Source organism: Humulus lupulus, chromosome 4 (genome assembly GCF_963169125.1).
Source record: "Humulus lupulus chromosome 4, drHumLupu1.1, whole genome shotgun sequence".
Classification (NCBI taxonomy): Eukaryota; Viridiplantae; Streptophyta; class Magnoliopsida; order Rosales; family Cannabaceae; genus Humulus; species Humulus lupulus.
The window spans coordinates 181,558,386-181,568,677 of record NC_084796.1 but is presented as its reverse complement, the minus strand read 5'-3'; the positions used below and the strand labels follow the sequence as shown (position 1 = coordinate 181,568,677).

The following is a 10,292-nucleotide window of genomic DNA, read 5'->3' as shown; positions in this document are numbered from 1 at the left end:
TTCACACACAGTCCAGGACTGTGTGTGGCGTGTAGAACCAGTGTTTTTCAAGGATGAGATTTTCAATTTTATTTATTTAATTAATTAATTAATGGATAATTCGAAAATTGGTTTTTGGATTTTTTCATTAATGGAATAATTAATTAATTAAAAATTAAATTGTAAAATGGTTACAGATTTAATTTTTAAATTTTGAATTTTTTCTGTTAAGGATGACTGATCAGAAAATTATTCAGATAAGATAAGTGAAGAGAGTGAGACTACTCTGAACATTCGCTCTGTGAAAAATAGAACGATAGTTTTCTCTCTCCCTGAAAATAAAGAACCAATTCTCAGGCCTATTCTCCTAATCTCATGAGTTGATTACATCAAGAAGAATCACAAATAAACTATCCTTCATTCTCTAAGTGCCCACACATTTCTTGAGGTGTAGAGAACGCTTTGGAAGATCTTGGTGTGAGTACGTGGGAGCGGCTTGGATAGGAAGATCGTTCTAAATACGAAAAGATAGCAAGGACACTTGATAAGCTTCAAGAGGTATGATTTCTATTAGTATCTTGTTTATGATTAATGTATGTATATTAATGGATCCGCATATTTAAAGGTAGTTTAAATATGTTACAAATTTTTTGTTGTACACTGGGCCAACCACACCACCTTTCCGTTGCGTATTAGGAAACTCGTTCCTAACACAGTGGTACTTTCTTCATTTACATCGACTTGCGTCGGTTGTACATGAAGAGTGGGAATTTCATCATCAACTCGCGTTGATGACGATGGAACATTGGTTGGAGTCAATTCTTTAACCATCTCCTCTAAAACTACTTTGTTGCGAGGTTTAAAGTTTTGGACATAGTCATTTTCCAGAAAAGTAGCATTTGTAGAAGTAAACACTTTCTTTTCTGAATGACTATAGAAAAGTCCACCCCGAGTACCTTTAGGATAGCCAACAAACATGCAAACTTCAGTTCGCGGTTCTAGCTTTCCCTCCTTTTTCCTCAGGACATGAGCGGGACAACCCTAGATTCTATAATGGCGTAAACTAGGTTCATGACCATTCCAGTATTCTAAAGGTGTTTTGGGGATTGATTTTGACGGCACGACATTGAGAATGTCATTTGCAGTTTCAATTGCATGTCCCAGAACGAAGTTGGTAGAGTTGAGTAACTAAGCATGCATCTAACCATTTCTAATAAAGTTCTGTTTTGGCGTTCCGCTACACCATTTTGTTGCGGAGTACCTGGGGCAGTAAGTTGTGACAAAATCCCAAGTTCAGTTAAATGATCTTGGAACTGCATATCCAAATATTCTCCACCCCTATCAGATCGAAAGATCTTTAACCTTTTACCTAATTGGTTCTGAGCCATTGCTAGGAATTCCTGAAACTTTGAAAATGTTTCTGATTTCCTATGCATTAGGTAAAGACATGAGTATCTAGAGTAATTGTCAATGAAAGTGACGAAATACTCAAAACCACCCTTGTCTTGTATATTCAAAGGTCCACAAACATCTTAATGCACAAGACCAAGTGGTTCTTTGGCCCTATCACCCTTTGTAGAGAATGGACGCTTGGTTAGTTTGCCTTCTAGACAAGATTCACAGACAGGTAATTCACGTAAGGTGAGTACCCTCAAAGGTCCGTCCTTTGTAAGTCTTTGAATCCTATCATAGCCAATGTGACCTAGTCTCAAGTGCCATAAATACGTCATATTATTGTTATCGATCTTTTGACATTTATTGGTCCTAGGTTTAGCTACTTTGAATAAATCATTGTTAAGAGCGAGGGGTTCATTAGGTCGCAGAATATAAAGCCCGCTTACCAAACATGCAATACACAATTGTGATCCATTGAAAGAAATAGATATATTAAAACTTGTGAAAGTCATAACAAATCGTTCTAATTGCAACATGGAAACTGAAATTAAATTTCTACTAAAATCCGGAATAAAAATTACATCTTTTAAAATTAAGTATTTATTTCTGAACTTCAGATGAGCTATTCCTCTAGCTTGGACCTTAACGAACGCTCTGTTCCCAACTCTAAGCTTTAAGCTGCCTTCGTTCACTTTCTCCCACGATTCAAGAAGCTGTAAAGAGTTACAAACATGGTTAGTAGATCCAGAATCAATAATCCAAACAGAGTTATCATTCTCTAAAACACGTGTTTCTAAGATAAATGAACTATAATCATTACCTTTGTTTTTATCTGCTAGAAACTTGGGACAATCTTGTTTCCAATGCCCCTTTTCTTTGCAGTGAAAACATTTACCTTTACCTTTCTTGTTTTTCTTGTTTTTCCCCTTAGGCATCTGTGCACTTGGTTGTGCACTTGCCTTTGCAGCTTTTGCAGGCTTGGGGTTATTGTTTTGCCCACCTTTCCTCTTGTTTCCAGCTTTTGAAGATGAAGCTTGGTTAGCTTCAACCTTAGCTGGATCAGCAGCAGTAGTGGTAGTTGTCTTCTTTTCTCCTCCCTTACTAGGTCCACCCATAATAGACTCAAAAGTCTGAAGCTCATTCATGAGCTGCGTCAGACCATAGTTGAGTTTATTCAACACATAGTTGGTGGTGAATGGAAGGAAAGCTGGAGAAAGACTGTTGAGGATTAAGCCAACTTGAGTTTCCTCATCTATTATGGATCCGTGCAGTTCAGCTTCCTGAAAGTAGTTTTTCATCTTGATCAGGTGATCACGAACATGTTGAGAAGGTGCCATTCGAGCATTGGCATATTTCTTGGTGGCCTCAAAACAAGTCTGCGCTGACTTGGCACCAAACATGTCTTGGAGCTGATCCATGATTTCGTAGGCTGTCTCGACATTCTCCATCTTTGTCTTGAGAGTGTCGACCATACTAGTCAACATGTAGTACCGCGCCTTGTTGTTAGCCGCCTGCCAACGCTCATACTTGTCCCTCACAGACTTGGTAGCTCCTTCAGCTGAAACTTCTGGGGATTCCTCAGTCATGACGAACTTGGAGTTGTCACCTATCAACACAATGTTGATGTTCTGCTTCCAATTAAGGAAGTTTTTTCTAGTGAGTTTCTCCATCGAAAGTTGAGAAAGGATGAGAGTATACACAGACACTACTTAACTTAAAACTACAAATTATCAATAAAATAGAAATCAATCACATTTGCTCAATAAAACTTCTATTCACACAAATTTCAAAAAATAGCACAACATATACCAAAAATATGTAAGATATGAGAAAAAAATACCAAAAACAATCATATCTCTATTTCTTTAGGTTTTTAACTAATCTATGATATCCTTGTCCCGGTTGGCGAGAGTAAAAAATACCACTAGTTAAATAGAGTTGTAAACTCATTTAATAATGGACACCATTATTAACAACCTACTATTCGATCAAAATAAGAAAACAAAATCTCTTATTTTATGAGCTAGACCCACGGTTTCAATAATCATAGATTTAGTTCTAGTAGTCACCGTAAGGGTGAGTCTAGTAGAATTTGACCTATAATTATCTATCTTTCGAAATCTAACCTTGTCAAAATAACTAATGAACACCTTCCGTAGGGGGACGAATCAAAGCGCCTCGAGGCCCCATTAAGCTATTGACTATGTTAAACCAACGGTGGAGATCGAATAAAATTCTTAAAATAAGCTCATTATAAAATTAAAATTAGTATTTTTATTATTTTTTTTTTAGAAAATTAATGACTATGGTTTTCCAAAAAAAAAAAAATTAAATAGATTAAATTTTTTTAAAACCAAAGTCCTATAATTTTTGATTAATTCTAAAGTGTCACATTGAAACAAATTCAATTAATTTAGAATTAATTTGTTGCTAATCAATATTTAGGTTTAACTAATATAATGAACCTATACAATTAAGTTCAACTAAGGTAAATGGGCCTTAACAATTGGGCTTGTATGGAGGAGCGCTGGGTTCAGTATGTCGTTCCCACTACAAAGGCCCCCTATCTTCCATACAAAGTCCAAAAGACAGGAATTTAAACTTTCGTTTTATTAATTGTTATTAATTGATTAGGCCCACTATAGTCATGCAAAGCAAATGGGCCTTCACAAGTGGAATCACCCACAAGAGAGGAATTTAAACTTTACATTTTCTAATGGGCCCAAATAAAACCTATCATTTTATGAATATTTTATTTGGCAAAATACAATATATTTAACAAACATATGGGCCACTATATGCATCTAAGCCCAATTGCAAAAATACCACATATAGTGCAAATAGACATGTTATAATTGGATGGGCCTAATCATGTTACTATATGAGCAATTCTATGAATTTATGCAAAAATACCGCAATTTATTTCATTTGCAAAAATACCACAATTAATTATCTAGAATTTATCAAAAAAATTCAAATTAATTAAATTTTTACAAAAAATAAGTCAATTTAAATGAAATTTATCAACAATTAACAATAGTTAATTTAAATTTCATTTATCAACAATCAACTTGGGTTTAGGTTAATTTGGAAAAAATATTAATTTAATTTAAATAGGATTTATCAACAATTAACCAAAGTTAATTTAAATCCCATTAAAAAAATATTTTATTAATTGGCTGAAAAAAACATGATATTTTTCAAAATTTAACCAATTTTAAATTTTAAAATCAACATCTTAACTATTTTCCAAAACATCTTGTGTTGTTATAACTATTAGCTAATATTTTAACCATGAAAAATATATATATATATATAAATAGTTATAACAATCCTAAAATATCTCAAAATAGTTAAATAAATTCAAATATTCATAAAAATATCTAACTAACAATATTCAAATTTCAAATAATTTAAATATTGAAAACTATAGAATAAAAAGATATTTATATTTTCAAATAAAGATTTAATAAAAATATCAAGAATTTAAATGAAAATATCTTAAATATCTGATATCATAATTCTAATATTTTAATATATTAAAAGATTTAAAATTAAGTTGTTAGTCTATTTTTAAATTTGAATTTGAATGTTTATAGAAAATATCTAATTATTTAAATCTCAACTAACAAAAATATCTTATTTAAAAAGAAAATTAAATGATAAAACAAAAAAAGATATTTTTGTTTTTGATTATAAATAATTTATTTCTACAAATTTTAATTTTAAAAAAAATTGAAAAAAAAAATTGATGAATAGTACCCGTGGTACTGTTCATGGATACTGTTCATCGCTGGTGTGCGTGGGCGCGCGCGGGTGACGCGGGGGCGCACGCGGGCGTGTGCGCAGAGGCACGCGGGTGTGCGCGCGGGCATGGCAGCCAGGCCAAATTTTTTCCAAAAATTTTTTTGAGCAATTTTTCAAACCAAAACTATTTTCTAATTAATTTTTAACTTGTTTTACACAAAATAAAGCATATAAAAAAAATAATAGCATAGAAAACACAACAAAATAACCTAAAAATTGTTAAAATTCACATAAAATCAACATGCTTCATAAAAACATGAAAACCATCCAATTATTCAAAACATATTAAATAATTAAATTTTAAACATGTTCATGCATGAAAATAAAGATTACCAAAGGCTCTGTGGCCAGTTGTTGGATTAGCTTATACAGGATCTTTATTTATTTTCATGTATATCTAATATTAAACAAATTAATACGAGATAGCCTAAAACATGTTTCTAAAATTGAATTCAAAGAGAAGCAAATAATATAATACTTACAGTATACGCAGCGAAATTAAGAGTCATTCCTTCAGTTTCTCTAACTCTTATATCCTCTCTGTCGCAGAGTATTATCAAGAAACTGAACCGATCTTCTATTTTCTTCACAATCTTCCAATGTATCCTTAGAACCACCTAGACTAGTGTGGGCAATTCTCAACACATGAGATAGATATAGAGAGAAGAAGAGAAAATAACAAAGTGGCTTAGAAAAGGACTTGTGTTTAGAGAGAATATAAAACTATCAGAAAATCTGACTTGTGACTTATCTGTCGTCTCTTAAATCTTCTCTCTAAGCACTCCTTTTATAAACTCAATTAGGTCATTTAATTTAATTAAAAAAATCAATAAAATAACAGCCATTTTGAAGCCCTTGGTTGAAATTATCATGGGCTATAGGCCCGTGAAATTTCTCATTTGATTATAAGCCCATTGGACTTAAAATCAAGGCCTGTATTATTTTCTATTGATTTAATTAATTAAATAATTATTTAAATCTTTTATAAAATTAATTATTTATAATTTGAACCTTGATTTAAATTTATTTATTAATTTAGATACAAATTTATCTTAATTAATAAATCTGCCATAATTTCTCTTTTCTTCTCAAAATTACACAACTCTCTGAAACTATCCAAAATTGACCTGGTCAACTTTGATAATTCTAATTGATAATTAAATCAATTAATTGAGACTATCTAGATGATTTTATCCAAGGTACAATGGGGACCATGGGCCTATGAAATCAAGCTCCAATAAGTTATCATAAATCTAACAAATAAATTTACTAACTTATTAATTCCTCGTGACTCCACTATAGACTTGGAATTGCACTCTTGAATTCATAGAACGCTATAACAAATATAGATACGCTATTAATTATCCATTGTTACAACCATAATTTTCACTCAATCCTCTATAGACGGTCTACAATGAGATAGGACTAAAATACCGTTTTACCCCTCATTGTAATTTATCCTTAAAACACTTAGTTCCATGTAAATGATATTTCAGTAAACTAATTTAATTACTGAAATGAGATCTCTATCATTTATCACCTTGAACCAAACTAAAAGGAAACCATCGTTTCACTTCTTCATCAGAAGCTATAGATGTTCATATCTATGATTAACACTCCCGCTCAATTATACTACCGAGTTCCCAAGATGTAAGTATGGGCTAGTCCGTAGGGTAAGCTGGTAACGAACATGTCAAAGAACTCAAATAATACAATCAGTTAGAATACTAACCACTCAGAATTGAGATTGAATTTACCTATGGTCAACTATATGATATGACTAGAATAGATAATAACGGTATGTTTACTTATCTTATCAACTGTCAATATCGGTCATGTCCGATGTAACAAATACATCTGATCTTATCTACTTTGCTAATGTTGTTGAAAGAACATAACACTGTAATGTGTAAGTAGATCATATCGTAGATTGGCAAGTCAGTGTAAATCCGGTGCACTGACTAATCTTAGGACTAACTTATTTTTGAACATATAATCATATTTATATTCCACTGTGATTACGTCACTATAAATAAGATTAGCTATATGCTCGGGATTTAATAGAAGTTTATATTAAACAAATAATCATGAAAATAAAAAATGTGAGCAAAGTGATTGACCAAGTCAAAAAATGATTTCTATTCTTTTATTGATAATAAAATGAGATTACAAAGAATTTGGGTTATAATTAGGGCATAAAACCCCAACATGGGGCTGATCGACAAAGCGTGTGGAATGTAGGCTATGAAGGCGAGTTTAGTTTGGAGGGTGTAGTCCCCACTTTTCTGGCATGATCTATTAGCGGAATGCTTGCGTAGGCATTTCGCTTGGTGGGGCCGTTCGACAGAACTGTCTTCTTGAGTCGTGTAATTGATTATATGAACATCTTTGTATACTGTAGAACATGTTTATAAATTTAAATGTATTGGATAATTGTGAAGCATGTGTTTATTACTTTTAAATATTTAGATGTATTTATGCTTTGTGAGGTTTTCTTGCTAGCACTATAAGAAATCTGATCTTTACCTACCAATATTTATTGGTAGATAATATTAGTAGGTAAATTATAGTCCATTATATTATATTTCGGAACATAGCTTTACCTACCAATAATATCAGTAGGTAATGATCTTTACCTACGTATATTATGGAGGGAAATTTTTTAACCATTCCCGCTCAATTCTCCCCCCATTTTTTATTTTCATTATATTATTTTATTATTATAAATGCTTTTTGGAAGCTTATGTGGAGTAAATAATATGATGTGTACACATTGTATAACATGTGGCATGCCACGTGTGTACATAGTTGGAAAAAATATAAATAAAATATATTTATAATAAATTTGTATTTCAAATTAAAATAAAAACTAAAAATTCTACCTACCCACGTTTTTTTCTTTTCCCCCTAAACCCTTTCTCTCTATCTTTCTCACTTCTCAGCCGCAGCACTCACTCTCTCAACTCCCTCTCCCTCACGCTCGGCGAACAACACGAACGGCTTCAGAGTTTGTTGAAACCTCTCTCCCTGTGACCCCGCCACCTGACGCGCCGGAGATCGCCGCACGAGGGGCTCGGAAGTCGCACCGCAGTTGTGGGTTTCAAAGCTTTTTCGGACCTCCACCGTCGTCCAAACTAGATTCCAAGGGAATGGTTGTGCTCCAGACACCGAGAGGATGAAAAGCCACCAAAGAATCTGGGTAATTATGAAAGCTCTTAAATCTGAAGACGTCAAATCGTAAGGTTTGCTTTCTATCTCGTTTCATTTTCAGAGCTTTTAGTTATTCAAGCTTTGATGGATTTTTCTTATTTGTTCAATTATGCTAGTGGGAGACAGATAGGTACTGGGATATGATGGTTTTTGTTTAATATAATGAGTCGATTGAAATTTTGGAAGCAAAATCTAGTTCTCAGTTTCTATTTTTTTTGCAAAACTAGTTATATACTATTGATTTTGTGGGAATTCATCTTGGGTTTATTCAGAGATTAATGGGGTCTTGAACTTCATTTAGTGATTCCTATTATATGATTGATTTAACTGAACCTGAATTACTTGTTTATCTTTTCCAATTTGCTTTCTACATCTAAATCTCATTTGTCATGCTTGGCTTATGTGTTTTGATCCCATGATAGCTCAGGATGGAACTTGTTGGTGAAAGCCTCATCTTTTTTCTTTGTTTTGTTTGCAAAAAGGTTAGGTTCTGATTATTACATATTTGCCGAGCATTTTTTTTATGTAAACCCAGTTTTCTTCTTTCCACTTGATGCTGAAACTGAATTTTTTTCAATGGTTTTGTGTTAGTAATATAGGTTGCCAATTAAGAGACGTGTTTTGGGGTTGAAAGAGATTTCTTTGTTTGCTTTGAGAAAGATTGTCCTAATATAGTATTTATATGAAGGATTTAATTTAATGCATTACTCTTGTAGGGTCTTGAGTATAAAGCTTAGCAACAAAGCAAAGTAGTGTTCAATTACTTGGTGCAATGGCCTATTGTGCTCCTGAGCAATTGTCCCAGTGTCTCCATAAGATTGTACCAAAACTGACAGAGGTCTCTCTTTGTGTTTATGAATTTTTTAATTTATTATGTAAAATATTTCATGCTCATACTTAATTTTGTTTATCTTTGTCTTCTTTAAACTCTTAGCAATGCAGGTTTTAACTAATGTCCATCCAAGTTTTTGCTGGTTATGCAGAAGCATAGTAAATATATGTGAAACTTGGCTTTTTATGTGTGTCCAGTTCATTAAAATTTTGTATTTAAATTGTATTGTTCTCCTACCTCTCTTTATTATAGGATATATTGGTGAGTTTGAATATATTGATGACCACCGTTCTGGGAAAATTGTGGTGGAGCTCAAGGGTGTTGACAGGTGAGACTCTTGACATCTATAATTTATTATTATTTATAAGAAATTGCTAGTTGAATATTAAATGGAAACTCATTCTTACATTATATTTGGCTGGGAGGACATCAAAACTTGATTAAGTAAAATTATAATACAATGATAGGGACATACATTTTTTTCTTACTGTCATTGAATTATAATTTTTTTTGGTTAACCGTGAGACTTGTTCTTGAATAATAAGAATATTGTTGGTTTAATTTGTGTTTTGAGTCATCCAATATGTCTAATTTTCTCTGAAGTAGTGGCTATTTCATATTGAGTTTTACAATTAGTTAAGAATGTTGGTTATGCAAAATAGTGAATAAATTGACTTTGAAGTCTAAAGATGTGTTCTTTGCTCCTGTTTTAAATATTTATTGTTTAAATTGTTCTCAATGCATACTCTATCTGCATTTTGATTCTCTCTCTCTCTCTCCACTATTTTGGAAAAAAATAGAGTTTTTTTTGTCATCTAAAGAAATTCTTATAGTACTTAATTGAGGATATTTCTTTGTTTTTTTTTCAACTAATTACAATCTATAGTTATATTATGAGTTATCTTTTTATGCTGTTGGTTTAATTATAATGATATATGATAGGATGATTCTTCATATTTTATTCTCTTTTTGTCTTTGGAGATATTTTTAATCTAAAAAAAAATTGTTTGTTTTTAGTTTTGTTTTCCTATTGAAATATGACATTAGTTAACAAAAAAAAAATGAAAGT

General features: G+C 32.1%; 1 long non-coding RNA gene across 2 annotated transcripts; it reads left to right on the top strand.

Annotated features, from left to right (window-relative positions):
- The first annotated feature begins 8,124 nt into the window (after positions 1-8,124).
- Positions 8,125-9,421, top strand: LOC133829309 (uncharacterized). Of its 2 annotated transcripts, none has more exons than XR_009891677.1 (2): positions 8,125-8,423; positions 9,108-9,421. It is a non-coding gene; the product is annotated as an uncharacterized LOC133829309 (long non-coding RNA). The 2 variants fall into 2 exon arrangements; XR_009891678.1 differs by lacking the exon at positions 8,125-8,423 and adding an exon at positions 8,812-8,873.
- Positions 9,422-10,292: the final 871 nt, after the last annotated feature.